Source organism: Rana temporaria, chromosome 1 (genome assembly GCF_905171775.1).
Source record: "Rana temporaria chromosome 1, aRanTem1.1, whole genome shotgun sequence".
In the NCBI taxonomy this organism is placed as follows: domain Eukaryota; kingdom Metazoa; phylum Chordata; class Amphibia; order Anura; family Ranidae; genus Rana; species Rana temporaria.
The window spans coordinates 241,725,744-241,737,754 of NC_053489.1; the positions used below are offsets into that span (position 1 = coordinate 241,725,744).

The 12,011-nt window shown below is 43.1% G+C and overlaps 1 pseudogene; it reads right to left on the reverse strand.

Moving 5' to 3' along the window:
• Window positions 1-1,801: 1,801 nt before the first annotated feature.
• LOC120925251 lies at window positions 1,802-1,940 on the reverse strand (annotated as a pseudogene).
• Window positions 1,941-12,011: the final 10,071 nt, after the last annotated feature.

Sequence of the window (12,011 nt, forward strand, 5' to 3'; positions counted from 1 at the left end):
TTAAAACTCAGTTTGGCTGTCATGTGACTGTTCTTTCTGGGATCTGAATACAGTGGATTCTCTAAGACAAGTATTTTGGTGTTTTTTAAAGTGGTCCTTGCAGGTAAAATTGTGTAATGCCTGATTTATTTCCTTCCCTCTTGAAATAATAAAAAATCAATATTTTTTATAATTTCAGGGCTTTTTTTCCCTTTTTTTTAATCTTTCTTTGTTTGCACCCTCCCCAATCCTAAATTCTTGCCTGGGTGAGGGTAACGTTACAGCTTACTTCTGCAGCCTCCTGGGGTACCTACATCAGATATGACAAAAGCATCAGTTTCGTTCAGCAAGATACATTTTGCAAGATCTTCATCCAACACAATAACAACATATACTGTCAATGACATGTCCCAGCATCATATCATGCTCTTTCCATGCATGAGATCTGGTTGGCAGATGTGGGAATCACCAGTAATACGATACCAGTTTGCGTGTTAAAAAATATTAGTAAAGTCAATGTAACCACTATGTCAGGTGAACATTGTTGCTCCTCCAGCACCCCTAACATACAAAGTGAGGGATCAAGAGGAAGCATGTATGAAAAATAATTGACATAGTATCCTTTATTATAGTGGATGTAAACCCTCACATACACCCAGTGAAGTGAACAGCCTCAGATACACAGGGATGAAACAAATTTCCCTACATAAGTTTTACATGTATATCTGCTCTCTTGAGCTTTAAATACTGTTTAGAAAGTTCAGATTGTGTTAGGAGATTTTCTCTTCCTGGTTAGCACAGCAGTGAAGTCTGGGCATACAGCCAAGACAGCTGATTGGAGGAAAGGCGCACACACCCCCCTCTCTCTTTATAGGTAGAGCCTCTCAGAGCTGATCATTGAACAGTTCAGGGCTCTGCTAATCTATTTTATAGCAACCTCCCCAACACAAAATTCTGGCTGCTTTTATCAAATGTGATGGAGAACTTGTCAGGAGTTATCCGGCTGATAACAGAAGAACGGAGCAGGAGACAGCTACGGGATGTAGTGCTGGGAAGAGAGATAACAAAGCACTGCAGATACTGTATATGGTAGGCACAAGGACCCACACCCTACTAATCACACAGTGACAAACGTGTAACAGCAAACATAAGTATACAAAAAAGTTAAACACGCAGAATAAATAAAAAGAAAGTGGGAAGAAGGAAGTTGGGAGAAGTGAAAATGGCTATTGTGCAATACAATGGCCGGCCCTTCGGCCAGAAATCAAACATTTCTCTGGTCCTATCCAAAAGGTTCAGCCCTTGAGGCAGGTGCGAAAAAAGTGTGTTGCAAAGTGACCATGGTACCAACAAAACTCAAAGTGCCCCCAACACCTCTGAGAATTATGGCACCCCTTGACTGCCACTCCAGGGGCACATTCACCACTGACTTTTCTCTCAACCCTGACCCACAGCCAGACCGGTGCAGCCCCTCCCTACCAGGAAGGCCTGGAGTTCTGAGAGCTTAGGGAGAGCCCCTTGCCATAAGGCTCAACCACCACTCCCATCCCTCCTGCCTAATTATATTCGGGAAATACCAACCGCTCCCCCGGTGGGAAAGGGGGGCCAGTGCTCTTTCCCAAAAAACTGCCAGGCAAAGAGGCCACACAAATCTAGGCCAGAATGCCAGGGACCTGACACTTTGGCCAGACCCAGTGGTTCTCCATCCCCATCAAGAGGCTTCCCTTTTGGCTTTCTCTTAAGGTGGCCTAATAACGTCCCTCAGTTAAACTGTCGAGCAGTACGCTTACGGTCCGCCCTGATACCAGGTTACCATTACGCCAAGTGGTTTTGCATAGCCATCACCACCCCTAATCGACCGTCATTGATCAGGGACAGTTAGCACAGCGCCACCATTTTTCAACTGATAAGAACAGATACTACACTTGATCTTGATCTTAGCCAAAAGGCCGAGAAGGGAGCGGTCAGATGGATATCTCAGATAGACTAGCTGATCTATGCGTAAAACTGTGCCTCATTGTCAGAATGCATGGGACAAAAGAAAATGCCAACACAAATTTCAAATAAAGTTAGTGATACTTATAATAAAAAAGGGAGCATTAAACACATCTAAATGATCTTCCTGATATATATTGCTGGTGTTAAGCTGTCATTTCGAGTACAAGTTGTACACAGTAGTTACTGAACTGTACATTTTTTTTTTTTTTTCCATACAATGCTTGGAATTTGTTTGTGGTGTTATGTTATTTTATCCAATAGAGAAGTGTACTACTTCCTTACTGGGTAATTTACATATAATTTCCCTATAATTTAATGCACATCTGTCAATCATTTTAATATAGATTCTCTTTAATTTGGCAAAGAGCTTTCACTCTGACGTTTTTCACGCTAACCTGAACTGACCCAAGAAGGGGAAGCCATAGAGGACGCCGAGATTCAGCTTTTGAAACCGCACTTTGTGCACCTTATTGGGCTTATGATTCTCCACCTATCTGTAAGTGCAATATTTTACTTTGATCATTAAATTGTTTTGCAAAGTTGCACTATGGGCCCTTTTTCTTTTCTTTTTGCATCTGAGCCATTCATCCGTTCTGACTGATGGGAAATAGCTTGAAGCAGATCCAGTGTGCTACATACAGTCATTTGGGTGACTCTAAATATACCCGGGTCCAGTCTGACCACCGTTGTGGTCTCCACATCTGGTAAGGGCATTGTTTTGTCACTCAGGTGTGCCTTGGTGGAAGGTTGTGTCAGCCCTGTACTATCCTTTTTTCTGAAGACATTCGCTGTGAAGTTCATTCTTCTTTAAGATATCTGGGAGCATATGGACTAATACCTCACCTGTAGTCTTTTTTGCTTGCACAATCTCATTCATTCACAGATTTTATACACATTCATATATTGTTTTCATTTACAAGTTATTTTTGCTTTTCACGTGCATTTTTATTTATAGTCAATTGTTTAGTTTCAGTGATGCATAGCAATTGACCTTACGATTTTGTGTCACCTTCATTTATTTGTGTCACGTCAGGAATTTTCTGGTATCACATCAGAATTTCTATACACTAGAATTTGCGCTGTACCTCTTCCTTTCTTTATTTAATAAAATGAGCTAGTGGATCTGCAAACACATGACCTTGTGAAGTGAATTTTGACAAAACTGGTTACATAGTAGGTGAGGTTGAAAAAAGACACAAGTCCATCAAGTCCAACCTATGTGTGTGATTATATGTCAGTATTACCTTGTATACCCCTGTATGTTGTAGTCGTTCAGATGCTTACCTAATAGTTTCTTGAAACCATCCATGCCCCCCCGCTGAGACCACCGCCTGTAGAAGGGAATTCCACATCCTTGCTGCTCTTATAGTAAAGAACCCTCTTTTATCCCTATTGTGGGGTCACCAGTATGGTATTTGTAAATTGAAATCATATCCCCTCTCAAGCGTCTCTTCTCCAGAGAGAATAAGTTCAGTGCTCGCAACCTTTACTCATTACTAATATCCTCCAGACCCTTTATTAGCTTTGTTGCCCTTTTTTGTACTCACTCCATTTCCAATACATCCTTCCTGAGGACTGGTGCGCAGAGCCGGACAGCATACTCTAAGTGCGGCCGGACCAGAGTCTTGTAGAGCGGAATAATTATGGTTTTATCTCTGGAGTTAAAGCGGAGTTCCACCCAAAATTGGAACTTCCGCTTAACCCACTCCTCGCCCCCTTACATGCCACATTTGGCATGTAATTTTTTTGGGGGGGGGTTAGTGGGGGCTTCAGGAGGAGTGGGACTTCCTCTCCCACTTCCTCCTTCCGCCGAGGGGCACCGTAGGCGAATAGCTTAATCGCCTACAGGGAGGGGCTGCAGTAGGCGATCGCCTGGGACACATGACAGGTCCCATGCGATCACCTGTCCAATAAGAGAGCGCAGCGCCGCTCGCACATGCGCAGTGGGTGCCCGGCCGTGAAGCCGAAAGCTGTCACGGCCGGGTGCCCACACTTAGGATGAAGACGACGGCAGGGGAGGGGGGGAGAGGAGCGGAGCCCCGGTCTGCGCATCGCTGGAACGTGGAGCAGATGAGTGTGTGTTTATTAAAAGCCAGCAGCTACACTTTTTGTAGCTGCTGACTTTTAATAAACACAAAAAATGCCTGGAACACCCCTTTAATCCCCTTTTTAATGCATGCCAATATTCTGTTTGCTTTGTTAGGAGCTTTGCTGAGCCTATCTTAGATTCCCCCAGAGTATAAATTTGTATTTTTGACAACCAAATGCATTTTTTTACATTTTTCTACATTGAACCTCATTTGCCATGTAGTTACCCACCTCATTAATATGTTATGGCTCTAACTAACTGCAAACAACATGGTTTGACATACACATTTCATAAATATGTGCAAAATTATTATGAAATGTGACACAAGAACGCTAGCGTGTAACATTATACAAGTAATGGAAAAATAGTTTTCACATGATGTTATGCAATATAAAATGAATAAAAATGCACAATAGTTCTTCTTTAACCAGTATTTATTCAAATTCAGTAGCACTCATAAGCACTTAGCATAGGGGAAAGTTTATCTGTTCATGAGAGTTCAAGCGGAAAGATACTTTGAGAGTTGCCCCTATTGCCAGATATGGGGGTTTCAGGTGTCAACCATTATGATAGTGAAGATGTGGGAAATGCTATTTAAAATATTTGCTAAAATTAGCCTACCTTGTATGTTACAAATGTCTCTCTTGTACACACTCTCTTCAAAAATTAGAGCTAATATTGTACTGTATGCTGCTTATTATACACTCAGTAATGTGATTTCATTTTAATACATTTGTTTGGCCACTGCCGATATGTCTCACTTTAAAACTAAACGAAATAAAAAAAAAACTTTACAAAGAGAAAATAAATGTAAGTTAGTTTGCAGTGATATACTGTGTATAACATTTGTAATGACTACATGAGATTTAAGTTTGTTTAAATAAATGCTGGTGCGTATTTATCAATGATTGGTTATTGAAATATGCTTGTTTCAGTAAAAATATATGTAAAGAAAGATTTAACGGAATTCACCCAACATTTTCTGACAGGAATCTGTATTGAATTTGTATTAGTTTGAATCTCACTTGATCAAATCTTGGTCAGTAGCATTTATTTTTCACCTCTGAGGGAATGTTTTGGGCGAATAATAACAGTGTATTCATTCATTATTTCATCCACTTACTGACAATTGCTATCCATGGTGCTGAAACTGTGTATAATACAGAATTTTTAATATGGACGAATGTTGGGTATATTTCTCACGAATCTCTTATAAATACAACACTCAATTTCCATGCACTGATTTTAGTTTCTTGCAAAAAAAAAAACAAATGCCAGGAGCCCACCATCACACTACTCAGTAATCTAAAGGCTCACATGTAACTGAGCCCTAAATATGAACAAAAACAAGGAAAAATGTTGTGAGTGCTGAAAGAGAGTGTTAAGAAGCTATTAAAGTGTCACTACACCAATGACAGATTTTTCAGGTTTCAGTAAATTAAGTTTCTTACATTTATTTTGATGGAATGCAAATGAAACGGAGTGAATATTCATTGCTTTGAAAAAATGTATGTAGCTGCCAGCTGAAGTAGTAAAGTGCTTGGTGCAGTGTGCTTAATGTAATGGCATGGTAATGGTAATGGTAATGTAATGGTGACTTCTGTAAACCATGCAACTTCCTTTTTATCCAATACAGAATTCTGTGTGCTTGACATATTTGTGCTATGTTACGGAGTATGGAGAATTTACACTAAGGAGTTTGGTGGGTTGGTATAGTGATAATATGCAAAGGCCTAAAGGCATTGCACTATTTGTGTGCAACCTTTAGGCTGGATTCTCATTATTATGATGCTGTACCAGTGGCAACACACATTATATCCTTTGGTGATTCTGGGAATTCTGAATAGCACCACAACGTATCTGCGTAGCAGCACAAGTATCATCTCTTTTTTTTTTTTAATCCACTTTATTTTTATTTTATTTTTTCTTATTTCATACATAGATATGCCTGATCGGCATCCATTGCATTTCAATTGACATACATTGTACAACATTTTTACATTCCTATAATATTCCAATGTACGTCTCTATATTTTTATACAATTTGTGCGACGCAGAGACAGATACCACCGGGACAGATTCAAGCGCCCTCTCCCACTGGTCTCCGTCTATCTCACCTATATCTTCCACCCACTTCCTGCGGCTTCTAAGAGAGGCATGACTCTGAATTGTTGCTAACAATATCATCAAGTATCATCTCTTTGATTCATTAAGCATTCTATTTAATAGCACTAACATGTGAATAATTGAAGGGCATTCACTAACAGTTGTTATATGTCAATACATTTGTCTAAACTGTGCTCAATGCATGTCCTCCCTGCATCTGCATCAGGCTTTCTTTTCATTCTTCAGTGCCAGACATTTATTTACTCCCTCAGTGACAGTTGTTTATTCTCTTACCTCTGTGACAGATCCCCACTTCCCTCAGTGTCATCTAAACTTGCATTTCTTGTCCCTGATACCACCAAGGCCAGCCAAATTAAAGGTAGTACCTTCAAACACATATTACATGTTTATATAGCGTGTATTAGCCCTAGGTATTCTTTTTTTTTGTTTATTTGAGAAATTTAGAAGGCTGTAGTTAATGTATGTGTTTCAGTTTGAGTCTTGGCACTGATTAGTAATAGAACAAGGGTATCTGACATAACAGATGACACTGAGGGAAGTAGGGCCGACCTTAGGTGTTCAGGCGCCCTGTGCGAGCTAATCCTGTGCCCCCCCCCCCATCTAAACGTACACAAAGAGGAAAAAAATATTTGTAACAAATAATTTGTTTTAATTTAACTTTACATTACACAGCACCATGCATCTCTGGACCCCTTTACATTACACACCCCCCTGCACCCCTTTACATTACACAGCACCCTGCATCTCTGGACCCCTTTACATTACACAGCACCCTGCACCCCTTTACATTACACAGCACCCTGCGCCTCTGGACCCCTTATTTTAACAAAAAGGTTGGTCTTTATTTAGAAGACATCAAAATACAAATAACAGATGTATATAGCACAATCAGAAGCAATACATAAACAGGTATAGAAAATTAACAGGAAGACAGTGTGTACCATGATCCATGTGCAAGTCATAGTGCCAGTCCCACCCAACCCTCATACTGGTCAAGAAAAATCAACAGTAAGAAAGCAACCCACATCCAGTAGCAACATAAATTAAAACTGTTGTGTCCAAGGGAGCCAGACTCGGTCAAATTTCTACGGGCAACGCCTATTAATATAAGTCAGCTTATACATTGGTAGCATTGCATTCACAGAGGAATCCCATGCTTCAACCGTGGGGGGGAGAGGGAGAGGACCACTTGTTAAGAATTTCTTTTTTGGCATAAAAAAGCAGCATAGAAACAAGCAGCTTTGTATACCGAGGGCGCTGGTCATCGTCATAAATCCCAAGCAGAGCCAACTCAGGCAGTACAGGGATAGATAGCGTGAGACGCATATTGATGCAATCAAACACCTTCCCCTAATATGCCACCATCAACGGGCAGGTCCAGAACATATGAAGAAATGTGCCATCAGGGAAATGACACCTAGGACAGCCAGGTGATCTATCAGGGTATATCTGATGCAGTCTGGTGTGTAGTAGACACGGTGCATGAATTTAGTATGTATCAGTTTATCCCTAGACAAAATCATTAACTTTGCCCCATCCTCAAAACACTCCTCCCATGCTTCCCTATCAAGGCTAGGGATATCAGACTACCACCTGTCCCAGAGAGAGTTCATCTTAGGAGAGTCAACCTCCAGAAGGGCCAAATACAGTGTAGAGAGTGTTTTTTTAAGGGTCTCCTGAGCTAGAGTCTCCTCAATGGGGTCAACAGTTAGGTTGATAGTCTGTGGAAATTGTGCCCTAGCTGCATGCCTCAGCTGATAATACCTAAACAGCATTTGCCCCGGAAGTCCATGCTTGACTGCTAAGTCTTGGAAGGGCAACAGTGTCCCAGAGCAAACATCCTGGAGAATCCTGATCCCATACCTCGCCCACAATTGCGGGTCATGTATTGTTCTAAAGTGAGGGAGGGAGGGATTACCCCAAAGAGGACAAAAGGGGGAGTAATGGTGAGGGCGAAGCAGCCGCTTACGGGCTACAGTCCACACCTGAAGGGTCGTCTTGGTAGGTCCCGGGAGGGAAGGGTATGCAGAGACCCCTCTATAAACCAAATTTCCCAGTTCTCTAAGTGAGCCCAGTATGGCAGCCTCCAAACAGGTGGCCACGTTCAACCTGGATTGTTCAAACCACCATCTCAGTGACCAAAACTGCCGCCTGGTAGTACACCAGGAATTCAGGAAGTGCAAGACCCCCACAATGGACCGGTAACTGTAAAGTGGACCTAGCCAGCCTAGGGGAGGAACCCCTCCACAGAAAGGAGCCTATACAAACATCCAGTTCTCTGAAGAAGGAAAGGGGGAGCCAAACCGGGCAATTTCTGAACACATAATTGAATTTGGGTAGTGTAATAGTGAGAGTCCCGGTCCCTATGAAATTGGAGGTAAAATGGACACAGAGTCTGCATGTCAGCGGACTGCAGAACTACACAGCATAGCTTTGAAACTGAGAAAACTGTTTTGGCAGCTTTCTATGGGTTTTGCTAAGTTCGAATGGGGCTGTGTAGTTTGGAGATCCTGCAGAGACTTGGATGGGATGGGATCTCCAATCCTGTGTCCAGGTCTTACAGACAGCCAGCAGGTTGTGTTCCCAGGTGCACACAGCTCATATAATGAGGGACTGGTCAGAGCAGAGAGTGGAGGAAGGTGGAGTGTGTGCAGCTGGCTGCTGTTTCAAGACACTGTGGGCCAGATTCAGATAGATCAGCGGATCTATTTAAGATCCGCCGGCGAAAGTTTTAGTGGCAAGTGGGTAATTCACTAAACACTTACCTCCAAACTTGCGGCGGCGTATCTTAAATCCCCCGGCGGAATTCAAATTCCGCGGCTACGGGGAGTGTAGCATTTAAATCAGGCGCGTCCCCGCGCATTCCTGCACTCCAACTAGAGTATCTGTGAGGGGTTGCAGTGTTGTGGCACCAGTGCCTAAGGCCCAATTTTTCTGCCCCTGTTTAACAGGGGCGTATAATTACAATTTTTGATGCAATACTTTGCAGCGGGCTCATTGCTGCGCTCCAACTAGAGTATCTGTGAGGGGTTGCAGTGTTGTGGTACCAGCACCAGTGCTTAAGGCCCAATTTTTCTGCCCCTGTTTAACAGGGGCGTGTAATTACAATTTTTGATGCAATACTTTGCAGCGGGCTCATTGCTGTGCTCCAACTAGAGTATCTGTGAGGGGTTGCAGTGTTGTGGCACCATCACCAGTGCCTAAGGCTCACTTTGTCTGCCACTGTTCATGTAATTACAATTCTTGATCTAATATTTCACAGCAGGGCGTTCCAGCGCCCACCAAGACTAACTGTGAGGGCTTACAGTGTTGTGGCAACACCAACACCTAGGGCCCAAATGTATGCAGAGTATATACGGCAGGCCCCTACTTTCAAACATCCAACTTACAAATGACTCCTACTTGCAAACGGAAGGAGACAACAGGAAGTGAGAGGAAATCTACCCCTAGGAAGGGAAATTCTCTTCTGTAAAAGGTGTCTCCTGTCCACTGATGCTTTATTACCAATCCTTGTTTCACAAAAAAAAAAAAAAAAAATCTTTTGTCATTGGGACAGAAAGTGAGGTGCAATCTTCTGAACAGATGCACACAGACAGCAAAACAAATGTTACAGGGGTGATAACCCTTCTCTATGTTTTCAGAAAAGCTTAAATTTTTTTATGGCTGAAGCTACTTCTACTTAACAACAAACCTACAGTCCCTGTCTTGTTTGCACCGCCTGTATACTGCTGTTCAAAGTATATAGGGCCAAAGGGGCTTGTAATGACCTGGGGGGAGGGGGCGGGGAAACCCATGCTATTTTTCTCAGTGATTTTCATCCATATTGCAGGGACCAAACATTACATTAAAGCCGCAAGCAGTCTTAAATTACTTTTTTCTTATAGTAATCTCATTTTGTGCAGGGACAGTTCTAAACACTTCACAGGCATACCATAGACACCCAGCAGGTACGATATTTAACCACTTGCCGCCCGCCAATGGCAAAGTGGTTGTAGAATCCTGAGTGGACATCATATGACGTCCTCAGGATTTTGAGCCGCTGCGCGCCCCCGGGGGCACGCATCGCGGCGATCAATGTTGCAGGGTGTCAGTGTCCAATCACGGCTGATCACGATGTAAACAGGAAAAGCCGGTAATCGGCTTTTCCTCACTCGCGTCTGCCAGACGCGAGTAGAGGAGAGCCAATCGGCTGCGGTTTCCTTCTGGGATGACAGCCATGCAGACCAATTTTATGCAGTGTGCGAGGTATGGTCTGAGCACTGACGAGCTGACCCCCCACCCCGTCAACCTCTGCAGCAATGCTGGCAGCACTCATACGTCTATTTCCCAAAGACAACCTCTGGATATGATGCTGAGCACCTGTACTCAACTTCTTTGATCGACCATGGTAAGGCCTGTTGTGAGTGGAACCTGTCCTGTTAAACCGCTGTATGGTCTTGGCCACCATGCTGCAGCTCAGTTTCAGGGTCTGGGCAATCTTCTTATAGCCTAGGCCATCTTTTTGTAGAGCAACAATTCTTTTTTTCAGATCCTCAGTGAGTTCTTTGCCATGAGATGCCATGTGGAACTTCCAGTTACAAGTATGAGAGAGTGGGAGGGATAACACTAAATTTAACACACCTGCTCCCCATTCACACCTGAGACCTTGTAACACTAATGATTCACATGACACCGGGGAGGGGAAATGGCTTATTGGGCCCAATTTGGACATTTTCACTTAGGGGTGTACTCGCTTTTGTTGCCAGCGGTTTACACATTAATGGCTGTGTGTTGAGTTATTTTGAGGGGACAGCAAATTTATACTGTTATACAAGCTGTTCACTCACTATGTTACATAGTTAGTTACATAGGGCCAGATTCACAGAAGAAATACGCCGGAGTATCTACTGATACTCCGGCGTATTTTCAAATTTGCAGCGTCGTATCTTAATTTGTGATTCACAAACAAGATACGACGGCATTTGGCTAAGATCCGACAGGCTTATGGCTTCGTACTCCTTCGGATCTTAGGCTGCAATACTTCGGCCGCCGCTGGGTGGAGTTTGCGTCGTTTTCCAGCGTCCGGTATGCAAATTAGCTTTTATGGCGATCCACGAAGGTACTCACGTGCATTACGTCATCGCAAGTCGTTTTTTCCCGTCGCAAAGTTAAGCCAGCTTTTTCATGGCTTAACTTTACACCAGCCATGTTAAAGTATGGCCGTCATTCCCGCGTCGAATTTCGTTTTTTTTTTTGGCGTAAGTACGTTACGCACGTCGCCATTCACAAACACATCGGGGCGCCGTAATTTCGCGCAAAGCACGGCGGGAAATTTCCAAACGGAGCATGCGCAGAACGTTCGGCGCGGGAATGCGCCTAATTTAAATGGTACATGCCCCATTTGAATTAGGCGGGCTTGCGCCGGACGGCTTTACGCTACGCCGCCGAAAGTTTACACGCAAGTGCTTGGTGAATCAGGCACTTGCGCTGAAAACTTGTGGCGGTGTAGCGTAAAGACGATACGTTACGCCGCCGCATTTGTACCTGAATCTGGCCCATAGTTGGCAGGTTGAAAAAAGACACAAGTCCATCCAGTTCACCCATAATATATATATATATATATATATATATATATATATATATATATATATATATATATATATATACAGCCCTCAAAATTTCCACTCGCCTACTAGCATTTGGCGAGTGGATTTAAGCTGGGGGCGAGTGATGACAGGGCTGCATGACCAATCTCCCTCCAATCTGTGTCTACAATTAGAGTCCCGATGAGATTGGCGGCCGAAGAGGAAAGGTGCATGCTCGGGAAAAGTAGTCTGGT